This window comes from Pelobates fuscus, chromosome 1 (genome assembly GCF_036172605.1).
Source record: "Pelobates fuscus isolate aPelFus1 chromosome 1, aPelFus1.pri, whole genome shotgun sequence".
Lineage (NCBI taxonomy): Eukaryota > Metazoa > Chordata > Amphibia > Anura > Pelobatidae > Pelobates > Pelobates fuscus.
In genome coordinates, this window is record NC_086317.1 from 75,314,139 (window position 1) to 75,329,958 (window position 15,820).

Here is a 15,820-nt window from a genome sequence, read left to right on the forward strand (position 1 = left end):
GCAAAAGAAGACAACCCAAGGTATTGCAAATGGGGTATGTCCAGTCTTTTTTAGTAGCCACTTAGTCACAAACACTGGCCAAATTTAGCGTTCAATTTAGTTTTTTACTTTTTTCACACACAAACAAATATGAACGCTAACTTTGGCCAGTGTTTGTGACTAAGTGGCTACTAAAAAACACTGGACATACCCCATATTGAATACCCTGGGTTGTCTACTTTAAAAAAAAAATGTACATGTGGGGTGTTTTTCAGAGATTTATGACAGATAATAGTGTTACAATGTCACTATTGATAAATTTAAAAATTGTATGTTTTGAAACCGCTATATCCCACTTGTACTTATTGCCCTATAACTTGCAAAAAAAAGCAAAAAAGCATGTAAACACTGGGTATTTTTAAACTCAGGACAAAATTTTGAATCTATTTATCAGTTTTTTTCATTCGCTTTTGTAGATGAGTAAATGATTTTTCAAGTAAAAGTAAAAAAACATGTATTTTTTTCAATTTATCATATTTTTTTATTTTATTTTAATTAAATTACATGAGATTATATAAATAATGGTATGTAAAGAAAGCCCTTTTTGTCCTGAAAAAAACAATATATAATTTGTATGGGAACAGTAAATGAGAGAGCGGAAAATTACTGCTAAACACAGACACCACAAAAGTGTAAAAAAAGACCTGGTCGCAAATGTACAACATCGCAAAAACAGTCCGGTCCTTAAGGGGTTAAAACATTTACTAGGTGACAATGGAGTGCTCCTGTAAATTTACCTCTCTCAAACTTCAAGTTGTCTCCTCTTAACCTAGCCAACCTCTCATAATTTGTCAAATTTAGTTTGTAAATTTCATTCATGACATTCCATTGCAACAAAAATGCAAACACTTCCAGTCATATTATTGACCTGTATAATTTTGTATTGGGCACAACGTCGTTTTGGCAGTGTCTAGAAGGTTTACACATCTGAACCTAATGCAACGTTTGACTTTATTTACAGCCCTTTGCCCTTTTAACCAATGATGGTAATTGCATTCCATGTGGAATGTAATTATGTACGTGGATTTAAATGATACATTAGCTAAAATGCACATTAAGGGTTAACCAGTATTAAACCTAGATAAATGTCACCCATTAAATATTAGAAACATGGTGGTAATTTACTAATGTGTGAAGTGTCCAAAATCCAAATAAAGCTTTAAACTTCAGGCCAAAATAACAGCTGGAAACATATCTAAACAAAAATGCTAAAATGCAGTCAAAAAAGTCAGATTTTAGTAAAGTGTTCCAATTCAGCTATAGTAACAGGTTGGATATTTTAGCTTAATTTTGCAATGTGTGTCTTAATTCACTATAGTTTGGTGTTTAGTGAATAAACCCATTTAAATTCTTAAGTCTTTACAATTTAGTAAATAATTCTTCATGTCCTCTTCTTATTCCACAAGACACCTGTAAAAACAATTGTCTGCAAACCAAGTGGGCCTCAATAATTGAGTGAGGGGGCTGCTTGCTTTGTACTCCTTCCCTCAGTGTAAACATACGGTCCAAGTGTCTCTTGTTTAGAAGACACAGTCCCTATTTTAGCCCAAATCTTTTCTATCCCAATATCCCTCTTTTCTAGGAGTTCATTATTCTTGGTGGGTCTCAATTAATACCAGAGCTCCACAGCAATAATACTCACAGTTTAAGGACACTGCAATAACAAGTAATCAGTCTGTACAAATAAGATAACTTGCTCTAAAGTACATTATTAGTCAGTCACCAAAAACTTGTCAGAACAGCCCTGCTGCTTCTAATTTCACTACAGGTCAAAGTTTAGTAAATAGGAGACTCATCAGGCCTCGGGAAACTTTCACCCATAAGGCTTTCACTGCAGTAGCATTGCTTTCACCAGTGAAGTGGAGATCCCTTTGATATCGAGAAGAGGCAAATTACGGTGTTTTGCAAACTCTGTTTTAATGTTTATTATATCACATTTGAAGAATGTATCAGTGAGTTAATTTTTCAACTGGAGAATTGGTTGCCAAGTAATAATAAGCACATAATTCTTAACCTTTTTTATGTGAGAGACCCAGGTTACGTACGTGGATTTACTAGGCAACTCATTCTTCCATTGGAATATGAGGTCAATAATCCATTCTTCAAGGGTAACAGAATTACAATTAAAATACACTTTGCAAAACTCTGTAGTCTTTTGATGCATTGTCATTGGAAATCTTGTCAGGTATTTATAAAGTTAATAATATTCACTCATACACAAACCACACTATCATCTGATGGACTAGGATGATTAACCATTTGACCACTAGAGAAGCATCAGTGTATTTTCCTGAATTCAACTCACACTGCGTGAAACCTCTTTTTGATATAGTCTTACCCTTTAGGTTCCAAGTCTAAAGAGTCACTTTAAAGCAGGCTTCCCCAAACTCCGGCCATCCAGATGTTGCTGAACCAGAACTCCAATGATTCTATGAATGAGATAGATAGGCTGAGAATCATGGGAGTTCAGTTCAGCAACATCTGGAGGGCCGGAGTTTGGGGAGACCTGCTTTAAAGGAACACTCCACACACCTAAAGCACTTTGACTTGTTGAAATACTTAAAGTGTGAAGTGTGTCCTCTTGTTCATTTTATAAAAGGTGTAGATTTCAATAGAAATTGGCACTTTTATAAACTGACCTTGTTACACCCCCTGGCTGCTAATCAGATAACCGGTCATGTTCCTTCATGGTTGTTTAGCTCAGCAGAGCCAAACTCAAAAGACAGCAATTACCCAGAGCATCTGCCTTGCAAAGACTTCTCATTAGGAAGTCTGTGATTGGATAGGCACAGAAAGTCTGTCTTGGGTTAGAAGGGGGAGGGCTTGCACAGGCTGCAGGCAAGAGAGCTTGTTTCTAGATAATTAAATGCGTGCATGTTTAAGATAATTAAATGCGTGCATGTTTTCATCGAAAGTATATCTACTGAATAGTGATTTTTTTTTTTCATATTTGCACAATGGAGTAAGATAAATTCAGTAGAATACACAAAATTCTCCTCTTGATATCGAAGAGTTTATAATACTGGGCTATCAAAAAATGGTGTGGATTGGGGGGCGGAGCTTGACAGCCCAGCCGAGCGGTCGCAACACAGGAGAGCTCCGGGTGAAATAGCCCAATTTACGCCATAAACTCCTCCACACACGACAAAGTTCCTGACTTTAAACCCCAGAACTAGGGGCCTGCAACGGGAGGAAGGCCAAATCGACATATGGACCCGGCTGGGCGACCACAGCCGATGGATGGACCTGAGGCCTACATGAGGCCTACCTGGGAGGCGCGGGGGAGACGGCCGATCCCTCAGCCGCCCGAGGCCCATTACGCTGAAGGTCTCCAAGAGCCACCCTCTCCCTCCCCCCCCCCCTGCCGGTGAGGGACAGCCCGGCAATTAAAGCTTGTAGTCCAGCATGGAGGCGCCAACCTCAAACGACCGACACGCCGACATACACCATGGCGGATGCCACGTGGGCCTCAGCGCCAGAGCATGATCTGCCCCCACTATCGGTGCGGCTAGACCGCATCCTCACCGATTTCTGGGCTAAGATCTCCAACCGCGGGAACACCCTGGATGAAAACCCAGGGACAGCGACTAAACGGACACCCAAGCTAAAGTCTGCTACACGGACGAACGCCCCAAGAGGGCCACAGAGAGCGGGGAAGAGCCGACCAAAGCTCATTGACCAACGCCCATGGATGGGCCGTCTGGGTCTCCGAGCAGCGGTGAGTCGCCGGGAGCCCCCACAAAGACTTACCCCAGGTTTGCCCCACCAGCGGCCTGCACTCCACCGGCCACGGGCTGGGAAACCCCGGGCCCCACGACGAGGGCCGACCCAGAGCAGACCCTCCACAAAAGCCCAGAAGCATACCAACCAGCACACAAGCACTGCAAGGTGCTCTGGGCGCCCACCTTGCCGGGCGGCAGCTGGCCTTTCCCTACTAGCCTAACAGGAATGCCTACCTGCTTCCTCCGCTCACCGACCAGCCAGGGCCCATCATGGCAGGGAGACAGCCTCAAACCTGGACCTGGGACTCAAACTTGGCCTGCTAGCGGCATAGGCTGAGAGACACCGGAGAGATCCTCGCTCAGCTCTGCACCGGACTCAAACCCTGCAGCACTGCTATTTCTCCTCAACACCTCCAAGACATTGACCCACAGTTACCACACAGTTGGCTGGACATTGACGTTTATTTCTATATGTCTCCTCATCTTTACCCAAATACCAGCATAGTTTAGCATGGATCCTGCCCTAAGCACTCATTTCCCAACCACCCACGTGTTTAGCATGTACAGCAAGTTTGTATAGCCGCTATAAACTTGAATTACCCTGATTCTGATCAGTCTACATCTAGCTATATAGCCAGACATGCCATAAATACCTAAGTCATATGTGTTATATTCCTACTTGTAATATCTTGCATGTTGAAACAGTTGATGCTAGTATCATGTTTAAAGTTTTGGGTGCCTCAGTGGCTTTAACCTCCCAGTGTCTGACAAGCATTTTAGCCTGCACAGCTGCTAGGCTATAGCTATACCTACCTCTAGAGGCTACAACAGCCTGACAACTGTTACATGTGGCACTTAACTGACAAGTACATCTTTCGTCTTATAATTATAATACTAATTACCGTATATACTCGAGTATAAGCCGACCCGAATATAAGCCGAGGCCCCTAATTTTTCCCCAAAAAACTGGGAAAACTTATTGACTCGAGTATAAGACTAGGGTGGGAAATGCAGCAGCTACTGGTAAATTTCTAAATAAAATTAGATCCTAAAAAAAATATATTAATTGAATATTTATTTACAGTGTGTGTATAAAGAATGCAGTGTGTGTGTATGAGTGCAGCGTGTGTATGAGTGCAGCGTGTGTATGAGTGCAGCGTGTGTATGAGTGCAGTGTGTGTGTGTATGAATGCAGTGTGTGTGTGTATGAATGCAGTGTGTGTGTATATGAGTGCAGTGTGTGTGTATGAGTGCAGTGTGTGTATGAATGCAGTGTGTGCAGGGCCGGTGCAAGGATATTTGCCCCCCCCCCCATATGTCCTGACCTCCCCTCCTCCTCCCTCAGTGGTCCTTACCTCCCCATCCCCGTGTTCCTTCACCCCCCTCCCCCAGTGGTCCTGACTCACCCCTCCCCTAGTGGTCCTTACCCTCCCCTCCCCTAGTGGTCCTTACTTCCCCCTCCCCTCCCCTAGTGGTCCTTACTTCCCCCTCCCCTCCCCTAGTGGTCCTTCTCCCCCCCTCCCTCCCATAGTGGTCCTTATCCCCCCCCTCCCTCCCATAGTGTTCCTTTTCTCCCCCCCTCCCTCCCATAGTGGTTCCTTTTCTCCCCCCCTCCCTCCCATAGTGTTCCTTTTCTCCCCCCCTCCCTCCCATAGTGGTCCTTATCCCCCCCTCCCTCCCATAGTGGTCCTTATCTCACCCCCTCCCTCCCATAGTGGTCCTTATCCCACCCCCTCCCTCCCATAGTGGTCCTTATCCCACCCCCTCCCTCCCATAGTGGTCCTTATCCCCCCCTCCCTTCCATAGTGGTCCTTATCCCCCCCTCCCTTCCATAGTGGTCCTTATCCCCCCCTCCCTTCCATAGTGGTCCTTATCCCCCCCCTCCCTCCCATAGTGGTCCTTATCCCCCCCCTCCCTCCCATAGTGGTCCTTATCCCCCCCTCCCTCCCATAGCGGTCCTTATACCCCCCTCCCTCCCATAGTGGTCCTTATCCCCCCCCCTCCCTCCCATAGTGGTCCTTATCCCCCCCCTCCCTCCCATAGTGGTCCTTATCCCCCCCCTCCCTCCCATAGTGGTCCTTATCCCCCCCCTCCCTCCCATAGTGGTCCTTATCCCCCCCTCCCTCCCATAGCGGTCCTTATACCCCCCCTCCCTCCCATAGCGGTCCTTATACCCCCCCTCCCTCCCATAGTGGTCCTTATCCCCCCCCCTCCCTCCCATAGTGGTCCTTATCCCCCCCTCCCTCCCATAGTGGTCCTTATCCCCCCCTCCCTCCCATAGCGGTCCTTATACCCCCCTCCCTCCCATAGTGGTCCTTATCCCACCCCCTCCCTCCCATAGTGGTCCTTATACCCCCTCTCCCTCCCATAGTGGTCCTTATCCCCCCCCTCCCTCCCATAGTGGTCCTTATCCCCCCCTCCCATAGCGGTCCTTATACCCCCCCTCCCTCCCATAGCGGTCCTTATCCCACCCCCTCCCTCCCATAGTGGTCCTTATACCCCCCCCCTCCCACAGTGGTCCTTATACACCCTTTTTTTATTTTATTATTATTTTTTATTATTATTTCTTATTTTATTTTATTTTTATTTATTTTTCGTCCCCCCTCCCTGCTTGATACATGGCAGGGAGGGGGGCTCTCCTTCCCTGGTGGTCCAGTGGTAGTTCAGTGGGGGGGGAGAGGGGGGCTGGCAGAGCTGTAACTTACCTGTTCTGCAGCTCCTGTCAGCTCTCTCCTCCTCTGCGCCGTCCGTGCAGCTCCTTCTATCAGCTCACACTGTAAGTCTCGCGAGAGCCGCGGCTCTCGCGAGACTTACACTGGGAGCTGACCGAGGTGCTGAACGGACGGCGCGGAGGAGGAGAGAGCTGACAGGAGCTGCAGAACAGGTAAGTTACAGCTCTGCCAGCCCCCCTCTCCCCCCTGTCTGTATTATGGCAATGCAAATTGCCATAATACAGACCTTGACTCGAGTATAAGCCGAGTTGGGGTTTTTCAGCCCAAAAAATGGGCTGAAAAACTCGGCTTATACTCGAGTATATACGGTACCTTCTTGAACATAGTGTTACCACCGACTACCCAGCTACTAACTCAAACATGTTAAAAAATGGCTGAATACTAATGTTAACAACGTCTGTTATTTTACAGTTCACCAATAAGCCTGTTTAACCTTTAACAAGATGTAAGTTTTACTCACAATGCCCTCTTTTACATATACGACCTATTCCTTAACAAAAAATGTGCAACAGTAAAATTACCGTTTGCGCGGGCCTGATCCCTGCTTACATGCCTTGGGTATAGGGTGAAGGTACCAAATATCCCACTGCTCACTATAGCCTCCCTGCCCATTTAACCATGTTCCTACACTCTGCGAGCTAAGCTAAATAGCCGTTGGTGGTTTCCCTAGCTAACAATACTATGTAATAGCCTACCCCTTACTAGCACAGTTCTCATGTTTAAGTTCACGACTATACAATTGTTTATAGCTAATACAGAGGTCTATGTCACTATGGGAAAGTGAAGCATTTTTGACACCTCTCAACCTCGCTATGCCTTTTCATGTATATTCTTGAATACACCAATGGGATGTGTCACTGTATGCATGCTTGTTATAATTTGCACCTATATCGGTATGGTGAAAATAGCGTAGTTAAGCATTAATTGTTCTATTTACATTCATTTTTACTCTAACGTTCTAACTGTATGGTCAAGCTTGAAAGATATATATATAAATGTGCAAACTGTAATGCCACTATCTAACTCTTGCAACTCTTACATAACGCTGTTGTGGCGTCTGTTAACTATCTGTAACCAACTGCACTACATAAATAAAGAATTTAAAAAAAAAAAATTAAAAAAAAAAAAAATGGTGTGGATTGAATATATGCACATTTATTAATACTATTTTAAATACATCACCCAATCTCCATTGACAATGAAAGTTAAAGGGGAACCAGCAACTTCCATCTATTCTGAAGCTCTTGGCTCTGGGCCAATGAATGTTATAGACTCTTTTGCACCTACCAGCCAGCATAGAGATAGACAATGAGAAAGAGAGGAGGGAGAAATATAAACTATTTCCAGTTTCTCATCCAATGCAACGTGTGCCTTGACTGTGCCTGGAAAAAACTGGATTGCGAAGTAAATTGCTAAATCTTTAATCATGAAATATTTAAACATAGAACAAAGAAATTGGAGCATCTCTATAAAAGAAAGGTTAAAGGGACACTATAGTCACCAGAACAACTACAGCTTATTGCATTTGGAATCATTACCTTCCAGCTTTTTGCAGTAAATACTGTCTTTTCAGAGAAATGGAGTGTTTATATTACACCCTAGGAACACCTCCAGTGGCCACTCCTCAGCTGTCCATTGGAGGTGCAACCTGGAACAGTGCTGCAGAGTGTGCAGTACTGACATTCAGCATCTCAATGTTCTGCAAAGAGATGCCGAATTTTCTCCATAGAGATGCATAGATTCAATGCATCTCTATAAAGAGATGCTAATTGGCAAGTTGGCATTTGGCCCTACCCCCGCCCCCACCTCCTTGACAATCTAATCCAATCCAATGCTGTTTTTATTTTTATGAGGCGGGACCTGCAATGCTGGAAATAAGATAAGTTGTATTACCTTTTAAGGCGTAGAAGGAGTGGCAAAGCACCTAAATGGTGGTTTAACACTATTTTAACATGTTTGTGTTGAACCTAAAGTGTTAATTTAAAACAAATTGCTGGTGTTTACAATGTTTATTTCAGTTGTGTAGCTTACAGAAAGAGAAATATCAATAATTGAGGGCTGTATAAATGAGCACCCAGAACTAATATTTTAAAAGTAAACCATATTTTGTCGATTTGCCCCTATTCCGTGTACATACAAAGAACATGCATATTTTCTAGATCTGTAGTATTTGCAGAGGCTTATTATTACTCTTTTCTTGTTAATTTAGTACAGATAGAGGAGTTTTGAAGATGGTTTGCCAAGAGTTATATACGAAAGGAAATCTATCAAGCTACGTACAAACAAGAAATCTAGTATAAGAGTTTAACAGCATTTTATCAATGTATACCTCCATAATAAACCAGTTTATTAGTTCAAAGTCAAAGCATAAGCTTCCTTTCAAAAAGAGAGAAAATAAAAACACTGCCAGGAATATAGCGGCAGCTACAGTTGTGGAAGCTTTGCAGGTTAGTCTGCAACTTAAAGTGTCCAAAAGTCATGTCAGCATTAGTGCTGTACCATAGCAAGATTAGTATGTGCGCAATCAAGCATGCCTAATCTTGCTATGACTACCAGAGCATTACCTGCTGGGAAAAAGAAACTAAAATGTAAGAGCTGAGAATGAAACAAAATAAAGTATGTAATATACACATGCTTGGGCATCCTGGAGCTGCAGTTGCAGGTTACTTCTATCTTTAATTTAAAAATGCCAATTACCTTAAAAAAGTTTAAAGAGACACTTCGCTGCCCAAATACAAAATAAATAAATCCATAAATAAGTCACTGTTTTGGAAATATACCCTCAATGAAAACACATATATATATATTTAATTATGCCTTTTTTAATTGGGGTATTTCTAAAAACAGATAGCAAAACCTGCAGCATTTACAAGCCCCTTATAACCCCACCCAGACTCTTTGTGACTGTCCAATCACAGGCTTCTCAATTCAGCTCAGGAATTTGTTCTGAGCAATTGCCTGCCTCTTGCTTTTAGATCCACTGAGCTAAACAAACCAGGAAGTAATAGGACTGGTTGTCTGATTGACAGCCAGGTGGTTTGTAACAAGATTAATTTGTAAAAATGCCAATTTCTACTGAAATCTGCACTTTTTGTAAAATGAAAAAAAGAGGACACATTCTTCACACATAAAGCACTTTATATCAAACTAAAGTGTTTTAGGGGGTCTGGAGTGTCTATTTAAGGGTCCATTAGTCTGATTACCTTTAACCTGATTACCTACTAAATTAGTGCATGGCAAATGGGACAATTGGGATGTTGGGGATCGCAATGATTAAAGAAGGTCCAAGTGTTGCTAAAGAGGTCTTATTAGTAAATTGAAAAAGTGTCTATTTAAGACGATTGGTGTCTTGAGTAGAATTTTCTGAAGTCAATATCCATTAAACATACTCTACTCTTGTTTCTAATTTCAACAACACAAGAGGATTAAAAACAATATCAAATGACATGACTGCTTGGTGGATCCTCTACAAAGGCAACCAAAATCCCGTCGTGCACAGCTAACACACTGTAGAACATTCCATATTCTATGTTCGTAATCATGTACATATCAGGTATGGATGTCCAATGGGTTAAAAAGAAGAGATTGTAGTTTGCTATTCTGCACCTTGAGGTATTGAAGGTGGAGATTGGTTGTCTTGTCCTAATATGGGCAGAGTTTTATTTAAAGATCCCGACCTAATTATAGTCATGTCTATAATGGAACAGTAGACAAAGAACCACACTCTCCCCGTGGTGTTCCCATGACTTGCTGGACAAAAACTCTCCATCGAAGATCTCTCTCTGTAACATCATTAAGCTGTACCATCTGTTAAGTTTTTACATATGTATTAATGTTTGCTTTGGGAGTAAAACACACATATATATATTTTATAAAGAATGTCAGAGTGTCTATTAGTATTTTTAGGTGATGTAGAGGTACATTACGGTATATTAACTCAAGAAGATAAATACATAAAAAAACTTATTTTAGTCATCCTTTTACCCATAAACAATTTATTACACACACACACACACACACTTTTGTTTCCTAGTCTAAAATCTGGGGTTCTCCAAACTGTGGCCCTTCAGATGTTGCTGAACTCCCATGAATTTTTTGAATGAAATAGCCAGAGAATCCTGGGAGCTGTAGTTCAGCAACATCTGGAGGGCCACAGTTTGGAGAACCTCCTAGAATGATTCCAATCCACAACAGTGTTTTCAGCTTTACGTGCTGTAATTCAGTTTAATTCAGTGTGTCCACAAGGAGTATTAAGCTGATCAAGGTTATTAGAATGTGCGTGTCACAACAAAACCAATTATATAAAAGTTTTTGCAATGCTGACATTTACAGTGCAGAGACAGGTATCAAGGAAAAAAACGCCCATATCTTGATAGACCATGCAACATGTTTGCAAAGCAGCTATTTAAAGTTGGCGTTACAAGCACAGATAAGCAGAGCATATTTTAAAGTCTAATGTTCAGATAAGCTGCATATATATTTATAAATCATATAGATAGGAGTTATAAATTGATTTCATTGGACTTATTTTTACTACAAGGTCAAATTTTGCCTTCATTTATTGTTGTGGGTAGATAGGAAACTGTTAAGCAGCTGCTCTGGAAAACATGTACAGTTTGTAAGTCATGGAATTAGATAAGTGATCCAATATTTGCAGAGCCGTTATCAGCAGTCCAGATGAAGGAGACAGACGATAGTTAAAGTTTTCAATTTAAATGCTACAGTATGGGCTCTATTTGCTATGCCAGTTCTTCATACCCCCAATAAGCCATGACTCTAAAATTTAGGTAGAAATGTTACACCATTAAAATCTAAATTCACCTGTAACTTGCATTAAAGTGTTATTGCAATCACCATGACCACTTTATTGATTTGACGTGGACATGGTGCGTGCAGTGTTTCAGAAAGAAATGTTGCATTTACAGAGATATATGATGGTTCTGCCATAAATGTAAGCTCGCATCCAGCAGCATTGCTATTAGGCCGGAACAAGAGTGCATAAAATGGTTTCTAGTGTCAGAACGCATAGCATGTTGGTGACAGACGACCAATTGCCAGCTTTCAGAACCCTTCGATAAATCTCTCCCATTCCTCCATCTATAACAAGAATTGACAGGGAACCAAAATGGAGGTGCTCGGGGTTGAGATAAAAGTTAATACTGCAGTGTGATTTCTTAGATTTCCTTGTATTTTCCAGACCTCACAAACACATATTTGTTGAATATAAAATATAAGTACATATAATTCTAAAAATCCAGGAATTACTTCTTTAACTCTTTTTTTTTTTTAAAACCTTTCTATATTTTTATTATGGTGTATTGGTCTATTCCAGTAGGCCATTTAATGTTTCTAGAAAAGTGTCTAAAATACTAAAACTGAAGTGGTACAGATACTTTGGATTGAAATTTGTTGCTAATATTACCAAGATATTTAACAAAGTAACATGTATATAAGTGAAGTTTACTGGAAAATGTTTGTCTCGATATTGTATATACCAAAGATTTACTTGTATGTATCACCAATAAAAACGTACAAATTTTAAAAAATAATGATTACAAATCCAGGGATGTTAAGGTGGCGAGATGTTACTGTTACATATGCTGACTCTGACCACTTTGTATGCTTCTTCAACCATTCATGCTCCCTTTGGGCAAAGACATTAAATAGCTGCCTGGGCCGCTGACCTATCATCATATATTTTGTCAACAAGTGTCCATTGCACAGCAAATTCCGGAAGCACACACGCCATTAAACACTTATTATTATTATTATTATTATTATTATTATTGGTATTTATATAGCGCCTGCTTATTCCACAGCGCTTTACAATACAAGGGGGATTTACCAAATGAGACAATAACAAAATGTAACAGGAACAATGGGTAGTTGAGGACCCTTCTCAAACGAGCTCAAAGTCTAGAGTAGAGAGTTGTACTTGTGAAGATAAGAAGAGGTATAATCAAGCAAAAAAAAATAAAATTAGAGAATATAAAAACTGAAAATAGTATCATATAACCAAATGAAAATCATATATTCTCATATTTTTTTTATTACTATGCATACCAAACATGCACACTGAATGCAAAGGACACAAAGATGCCATAACATTGTTCCTGATTTAAATGCCACTTTATTATTTTTCACATATAAAATTAATCACGTAAGAGCACTTCATGTTTGTTAAGTGTTTAAAAATGCAAGACTAAGGTGGAGCCAATAGGACGTATATACAAACAATACCTCAAATTGTCCCTTACAATGAACCTTTGGGGTTTGCGAATTATTTAAACATGTACGCCATTAAACTTTTAGTATTTGCTGCAACTATTTTTTCACATGACTGAATGTTTTACAGCGCTACCTAACAGCGTTGGCTTATAGCATCTCCCTAACGTAAAGGTCATGTACACTACATTCACACACTAGATTTAAAGCTTGATTTGGTGCTTAAAGTTTGAAAGCTTTGGAAGAAATTCATATCGTTTTTCAACCATTATTTGCAGCAACACGTGTAAAAAAAAAAAATTCAGGATGATTACCAGCCTTTGTACTATATTATTGCAATTGCTTAACACAACAATAATTAAACCTATTTTTTTTTTAAATCTCCTTAGCAACACATGCAACTTCAACAGATTATAACTAAAAGTGGCATTGTCACACCCCCCCTGTAAAATGAGCATTCTATGAAGAGTGATTGTTTATGTAATAGTCATTTTGACTGTTTCACTGGAATTCCAACCCAGTCAAGAGATGTACAGAGACAAAATAGGCACTACTTTGTCTCTATTTTTCTCTCCTCCGCCTGACTTTCTTAGGCTCAGGGCAGAGCTACCGGGTCAGTCCTGATTCCATCACCAGTGAGAGAGTACAGCAGTGACGTTGGAGCTGAAGAGGACCCGCCTGAAAATAAGATGGCGAAACCCACAAGGGATAGGTTCAGGTAGGTAAATATCACGTTTACCTGCCCCCTCCCGGCCTCCGGACACCCAGCAGTAATTAATATACCTGGTAGGGGGCACAACATTCCTTTACCTCATCAAGGATAATAAATATTATAATGACCCCTGGGACTCCTTGTCTAAATAACTTGCCCTACTGGAATTATGAGATCCTAAATACATTTCTATCTTATATGTTAACGTGCACCCATTTCAATAATTATGGACAAGAGAATGTGCAATCTCTAGGACATGAGTTCCAGACCCATTTATATAGCCAGTATTCATGAGGTCCCTAATCCCCTAGGAAGAGGATTTTCTATTTCAGTGAACATTATAGACTTTAAAATACAATTTATATTTATATTGAGTGACTTCAAATACCCCTTGATTCTCAGTATTTGCCCATCTAAACAGTTTCCACTGTAACAAAACCCTTAGCTTGAGGCACAAGTATTAAAATAACAAAACACTGAAATTTACTTAAAAAAACAGATCCTGCAGCATAATAGCTGGACATACAATGTCTTGTTTTACCAAAATAGAATGGATTTCTATGTGATAGAGTTCAGTCATTAGGTCCACGCATGGCTTGATCAATGCTACATTGCAAATCAACCAATCACAAAGGTAGGGGAGGGCTCCAAGTCTCTTCATAGAGTCCTTATGTCTATCTACCTACCTGCCCAATAACACTATCCAGCATGGGTAGATATTACTAAATTGTGAACATCAATAGTTTTGACCTTAAACCTTCTAGTGTGTTACTTGGGCTCACGCTACTTTCTTTATTTCTACGATATCAAAATGCAAATTGCAAATGTTTAGAGTTATCCAAAAATTAAAAACATTTTGTTTTCCTTTTTTCTATAATTCTAAAAATCTAAGAAATGTGTTTACATTACACCATATGTCTTCAAACACACAAATATTTGAGGAAAACAATATAGAACTAATGATTAAATAATGTGATCTTTTAGTGTTTGGCCAGATGGAAAATTATAATAAACACATAGATAAGCAGAATCTAAATGAGTCTCCATAAATCCAAAGTTACAGTATTTTTAACAAAGATAAAATGCAGAGAAAAACAAAAAAAAAGAAAAAAAGAAAAGGTTGACCTTTTTGAAGCTGGAGGGACATAAACATTAACATGCTCCGTGATAGAAAAAAAGATTAAAGAAAGCAAATAAAATTACAAATCAGCATGAAAGCAATAAACGGAAAGAGACACATTTCATGGGAATTTGACCATAAATCTGGTGTTTCTATGCACTAGAGTCAAGAAAAAATTTATTTGAAGTCTCAGAGCAGAGACAACATTTTTAGTACATGATCCAAAGTGCAATAACTCTGAGAAATAGTAGCAACAGAATATAATCAAACAGATTACAATGCAGTACTCTAGAACCATATATCTCACATAGACAAAGGCAGAAAACAGACCTATTAGCCAAGCCTTTGTTTGTAACTATATTAACCCAACTGTAATTGTATGTGAGCACGGACAACTTGTATATTACATTTTCTGCTAGTGTTTGTGTGATCTGTTTATTTCCAATGTAGCTAATTATTAACGTGTATTAATCAGAATTCTAAATTTAGTCAAATAATATTTGCATCAAACACATTGTAAGGAATGTATAATTATCTATTGCCAACTGTAGCACTCGCTATAAGTACTCAGTAACAGCAGGTAGCAAATCAACCCAGTCTTTAGGTTTATGACCATTAATAGCCAATAATTATCCAATTGGTTCGACTAAAAGCAACTCTTGGCCACTTAACAAGAATTACAACTAGCCAGTAAAACCAGCCTAAACAGTATGGAAAAAGCTGACATCAGACAAAGTGTGTTACTGAATAAGACAAAAAGGGAAAGGTATATCCTTATACTAAACTAACCAGTCCTTTAAATGCTCGAAAGGAAATGCGATTGTGTTCTACAAAGCACTTTAGTGTGTTTTGATGGTCTGAAACCTAGCGTTAGAGTTTACAAATAATGATTTCAATTTGCTGTTTAGGAATTAACTCGAACCATGTTTTTCACAATACATCTTCTAAATTCTACTGTGTGAATAAGTGTAACATAATTTGTACACATGTACACCTTAGCTTCATAAACACATTAAACGTATACATTTAGAAAGGATCATGTTATATGTTTTATTTCATATTGTCTGTGCTCAATTTTTCATCCAGTATGAGATCATCATGATTGATAATAACACGGTGCAAGCATTAAAAATCTTTTAAGACAGATTGCTTTTAAGTGAAATTCGGCATACTGTATTTTCTGCACAGAAAATAAAGGTATACTGTATAACGAGTCTGGTTGCCATTGGACTCTTCTGGGAAGGAAATTACGTGAATTTTTATTCAACAG

At 40.0% G+C, this 15,820-nt stretch overlaps 1 protein-coding gene across 5 annotated transcripts in view; it reads right to left on the reverse strand.

The window, feature by feature from the left end:
* The window catches only part of RAP1GAP2 (RAP1 GTPase activating protein 2), a 684,483-nt gene that overhangs the window by 124,519 nt on the left and 544,144 nt on the right, over positions 1 to 15,820 (reverse strand). The gene's annotated exons all lie outside the window — the stretch shown is intronic.